This window comes from Peromyscus californicus, unplaced genomic scaffold (genome assembly GCF_007827085.1).
Source record: "Peromyscus californicus insignis strain IS unplaced genomic scaffold, ASM782708v3 Scaffold_23__1_contigs__length_62951481, whole genome shotgun sequence".
Lineage (NCBI taxonomy): Eukaryota > Metazoa > Chordata > Mammalia > Rodentia > Cricetidae > Peromyscus > Peromyscus californicus.
In genome coordinates, this window is record NW_026294534.1 from 32,616,658 (window position 1) to 32,622,657 (window position 6,000).

A 6,000-nucleotide genomic window follows, 5' to 3' on the forward strand; every position below is an offset into this window, starting at 1 on the left:
ATAGTGACAATGACAAGAACTACCACATTCACCACATTTTCTACGTGCCCAGTATAGTAAGATTTTTTTTCTTTGCCTTTTGGTGATGCTGAGGATTAAACCCATGGCCTAGCACATACTCAGAACCTGTTTTACCAGTGAGCTACATACCTTTGCCACAGCAGTGACTACATTATCTCAGCCTCAACGTCCTACTGGCCTATCAACTGTCTGTTTTACAAGTGAGGACATAAGGCCCAGAAGTTTAAGTAACTTGAGAGCTAGCAAGAGGTGGAGTCAGAACTCACAGGCAATCTGGCTCTGAATTCATGAACCTCACTATGAAAGATAGGTTGTGCTGTTAATTAAGGACTTAGTTCAGGTCATTGTCCCAGAAGAAAGCCAGGAAAAGCTATTCAGACGGTGAGAACCAAATTTAGAGTCAGTGCCCTATAAAGGTCTGCCCCAAACTGCAATTTCTAGGAATTTTGCAGATTTTGAGGGGTGCAGGAGAACAGAGTGGGAGAATAGTCATAAAGAAAGATCAGAAGCACTGGGTATGGTGGCCTAAGCCTGTACTATCAACAGCCAGGAGGCTGAGGCAGGAAGATTGCGGGTTCAAGGCTGGCCTAGGCTACTAGGGAATCGGGACGAGGAGAACAGGGAGGAGGGAGGAAGTGGGTGCTAGAGCTCAGTTATTAAGGTTATAAAGCACTTATCTAGCATGGCACAAGACTTTGGATCTACTCCCACCTCTCAAAAAAAAAAAGTGAAAATTATATAATTGTATAAAACCTTGGAAATGAGAATCAGACCTGAGATCTGAGAAAAGTGTAAGAAAAAAAATTAAATAAGAGGAGCAGGTTGGTCCAGTGTTGAGACACTGGACCGGAAACAGGAAGGTTGGGATGCATACTTTAAGGCATGAATATTTGTTTGTTGATAGGATCTCACGTAGCTCAGGCTGGCCTGGAACTGCAGTTCCTCCAGCTTCCACTCCGTTTCCCAGGGTGCTGGGATTACAGGCATTCAATGCCACAGTAATGCATGCCAGACAAGCACTCTACCAACGGAGCTGCTTCTTCAGGCCCAATGCCTAATGGGTTTTTGTTTTGGTTTTTAATTCTATCTATGTTATGTATGGGTGTCTTGTCTGAATGTATGTTTGTGCACCACGTGTGTGACTGCTGCCCATAGAGGCCAGAAGAAGGTGTTGGATCCCTTGAGACTTGACTTACGGAAGGTTGTGAGCTACCATACAGGTGCTGGGAATCAAACCTGGGTCTTCTGGAAGAGCAGCCAGGGCTCTCGTCAGATGAGCACCTCCAGCCCCACCAACGCTTGTTTGTGTCGTTGTTGTTATTGGTTTGTTTTCGAGACAGAGGTCTCACTATGTAGCTCTGGCTGTCCCGGAACTCACTATGCAGAGCAGGCTGGTCTTGAATTCACACAGATCCACCCATCTCTGCCTCTCAAGGGCTGGGATTAAAGGCGTGCGGCACTACGCCTGGCTCCCAGTGTACAGGTTTTAAAACAAGCTTCACTCAACTAAACTGTAAGGTCATTAAGATGCACATCTCATAGAAGCTGGATTTATGCGGCTCTCGTACAGTCTCTAGACTAGCTGACTCAATACTTTCTTTCTCAAGGACTATGTGAAATAGAAATGCTGATATATTAATATAGAAAAAAAGAGAATTGCCTTCTAACTTGTTGCTGTATTTTTACCTAGCTGTAGCTGTAAATTTCTCTGGTCCCACCCGGCCCCGTGGTCCCGAATACCACTCACTACACCTAGCAAACCTGCTCATTGTGGGCTGTGGCTCTGAACTAAAAACCAAACAAGGAGACTCGGAGAGCAGAGGACACTGGATAATCTTGGGGGCTTTCTTTTTAAGAAATGCTCTTATTCGCTGGATTTCTCTGGTCCAAGAACATTTTTCATTGAGCAGAAGGTACGGGTCCTTCAGGATCACGATTCTCTGCCTCTGGGATGAGTCAGCTAAGTGGTGGCGAATAAATCCTTTTCTTCTCTTTCTGGAATACCTCACCGAGGAACCCTTCATTTTATACATCAGACACAGGGCGCTGTCATCCGAACCTGCTGGACCCTGCGTTGTGCCATCTGGATTGGATGTCTGCCTGGTATGTGATAGTTGAGCAAATCCTAGTGTGAGGGTTTAATTTCAGTCTGTCCGTCTCCTGTCGTCTCAAACTACAGCAGTGACAAGTCGGCGCTCAGTCCTTTCACCAAGTAGACCCAGGTAACTGATCTTCTGTCTGTTAGTGTATTGCCCCAGGATTCGGTTCTCTTTGTAAAATTCTATTGGTTTGTTTTAGTTAGCATAGCACGTGAGGGGTTTCGCTGTAATATTTTCATTGTGTTTTGCTCATGTTCACCACCCATTACCTTCCCTTCCTCCCCTTCCTCTTCCTCTTGGCTCCAATCTTCCTCCCAAGGAACTCCTCTTCTGCTTTCATATCATGTGTGTAGCTAAAGGTAGAGTTTGCATGTGAAGGAAAGAATGCAATGTTTCTCTCTCTGTTTTCCCCCATTGCTCTCCTGTTCCCCCTTCCTTTCAGGTCCTCCCCAACACATACCATGTTGTCCTCTTTGTACCTTATGTCTGGTGGATATAGTTTTTTTTTTAACCTTTTGGAAAGTATCAGGTCTTTATTCATCGGTAGCTATTAACAGATGTCAATTAAAGTTTTTTATTTCACACAGTCTGGGTGTGAGCAGAGGCATCAGACATCAGAGCTAGGGGAAAACAACAAAGAGCAGCACTGGTATGAGGAAAAAGCAGAGAGTACTGATTGTAGGATCCAATAAGAGGCCTTAATCCAAACTCATTATCAAAAGTTGGATTTCTTCTGTACCACTTTTGATAGACAATGAGTTTAGTCACTCTCTCTTCTCCTGTTTCAGTTTTTTTGTATATAGTTTCAAGTATAGAATCCACATATGAGTATGGAATATTTGATGTTTTTGAGCCTGGGTTGTTTTACTTAACATGATGGTCTCCAGCTCTATCCATTTTCCTGCTACTCACATAATTTTATTCTTACTACTGAATAAAGTTTGAGTGTGTGTGTGTGTGTGTGTGTGTGTGTGTGTGTGTGTGTGTGTGTGATGTTTATTAGCTCATTGGTTGATGGACATATAGGCTGGTTTCCTCTCAGCTACTGTGAATATGAGCTGTAGAATTATGGGATCATTGTTTCATTTTATTGAAGACTGGCATCTGCATTACTTTGCAAGATCCGTCATTGCTCACTTCGACAAGCCATTTCTTCTCTTTGAACACCCGTTTTCTCATCTATAAAACTAAGTGATTGAACCAAATTAGACATAAGACCCACTTTTGTTTCTTATTTATTTGTTGCTTAATTGTTACAATTTACAAAACAACAGTAACAAAAGACCTACCTTACTGTCTTAGTTAGGGTTACTATTGCTGTGACACAACACCATGACTGAAAGCAAGCTGGGGAGGAAAGGGTCCCTTTGGCTCACACTTTGACATCACAGTTCATCATGAAGGAAGTCAGGATAGGAGCTCAAACTGGGCAGGAACCTGGAGGCAGGCACTGATGCAGAGGCCATGGAGGAGTGTGGTGGTATCGTGTTCCCCGAAATATTGTGCACGCTAATAAACTTATCTGGGGTCAGAGACAGAACAGCCACAATATTAAACATAGAGGTTAGGCAGTGGTAGCACACGCCTTTAATCCTAGCATTCCGGAGGCAGAAATCCCTCTGGATCTCTGTGAGTTCAAGGCCACATTGGAAACAGTCAGGCATGGTGATACACGCCTTTAATCCCAAGAAGTGAGCCTTTAATCCCAGGGAGTGAGGCAGACAGCAGAAAGGTATATAAGGTGTGAAGACCAGGAACTAGAAGCATTTGGCTGGTTAAGCTTTCAGGCTTTCGAGCAGCAGTTCAGCTGAGATTCATTCTGGATGAGGACTCAGAGGCATCCAGTCTGAGGAAACAGGATCAGCTGAGGAACTGGCAAGGTGAGGTAGCTGTGGCTTGTTCTGCTTCTCTGATCTTCCAGCATTCACCCCAATAACTGGCATCAGGTTTGATTTTATTAATAAGACCTGTTAAGATTCCTGCTACAGAGGAGTGCAGTTACAGCTTGCTCAGTCTGCTTTCTAATAGAACCCACAACCACCAGTTCAGGAGTGCCCCTACCCACAATGGGCTGGGCAATCCCCCATCAATCATTAAAAAAGAACATGCTCCACAGTTTTGCCTACAACACGATCTTATGGGGGTGTTTTCTTGATTGGTAATCTCTCCTCTCAGATGACTATAGCTTGTGTCATGTTGACATAAAACTAGCCACCATACTCACCCTATGAGATTTATATATATATATAAATATATATATTATGTAAGACCGAACTTCATATACAACCAAACAGCAATGACAGATATTAATGTGTAAGTGGTCAAGATTAAAGTCAAGTTTGGGTAGAGAGTCCTATGGATGAAACTTTCACTGTTCCCTGGTGCTCTCTGCAGGCAATTGTAATTGTAAGAGCTGTTGCAATCCTCAAATGAAACCCCTACAGTGTTGTCTGAAAGCCTAGTTGTCTTGGTCTGCTCCAGGTCACTCTGGGAGCTCAGGAACTGCCCTGATCCCTTGAATGTGCTGCTGGTACATCAGGTGGGCGCTTTGTTTTCTTCTGAGAAAAGGTCTCATGTAGCCTGAGCTAGCCTTGAATCCCCCACCCCCCACCCCCATCCTCCTGTTTTACTTCCCAAGTGCTGTGGTTACAAGGGATCAAATCTCCCATGAGTGAGGTGTTTTTGAACATGCTTTTTCCTTACCTACTCTCTTGCCACATAAAAAAGGGCAAAATTTCTATCTCCCCATCAAAGATAAGAATAAAAACTAGTAACATCAGCACAACAAAGATAAACACAGACTTATGCAGAGGAATATTGATTTTTATTTCCATAGGGTTTCCATTTTAGAATATAATCTGGGCTTTACTTTTATGTAGTAAGAACTCATTAAAAGGTCACCCACCAAAAACCAGAGAAGTTTCCACCTACAAGAGATATGGTTCGTGCCCTAGCTAATATTAAATTGTCATCAAAACCTCCTAATAAATGTGAGAAATTAACTATACACTTTAATCTGTGCTCCCTCTCCAAACCCCTAAAAAATGAAAATAATGAAATAGAGAGGCATAAACTGGCAATACCAAAGAAAACACAAATGATACATGAGTTGAAAGATGGCAAGTGCTGGCCAGGCACGGTGGTGCACACCTTTAATCCCAGCACTTGGGAGGCAGAGTTGGATAGATCTCTGAGTTCGAGGCCAGCATGGTCTACAGGGCAAGTTCCAGGACAGCCAGGGTAAAACAGAGAAACTTTGTCTCAAAAAACAAACAAACAAACAAAAACAAAACAAAACAAACAGAGATTGCAAATGCTTTTCAGAGGAGGGTTCAAAAGAGCCACGGAAAATCAAGGACGACAGTCAAGGCAGAAAATAGAAGGACTGGGGAAATGCTATTTTAAGACACCTTTCTCAGCTGGGCATGGTGGCATAACCTTTAATCCCAGCACTAGGGAGGCGGAGGCAAGTGGATCAATAGATAGATAGATAGATAGATAGATAGATAGATAGATAGATAGATAGATAGATAGATAGGCAGATACATAAAGACTCCTTCCTCACTTGGTTATAGTGCCTACGCTCTTCATTCATACACTGTTCACCCTTTGCCCTTCTTATTTTATAACTCAGAGAATTTGATCTGGGAAGCATTTTCACTTAAGGCTTCCAGGAACACTGGAAGGAATAAGATACGATCAGAAAAAAAAAGTCAATGAAAACATGCAGGATAAGGAGTGAGACCAGGACTGGAGAGATGGTTTAGTCCCCAAAGTGCTTGTCCTACAAGCAGGAAACACCAGAGGATGATCCCCAGGTCCCAGGTATTAAACAATCAAACAAAACAAAAACGGACATGGTGGCACATTAAGGAAGAAT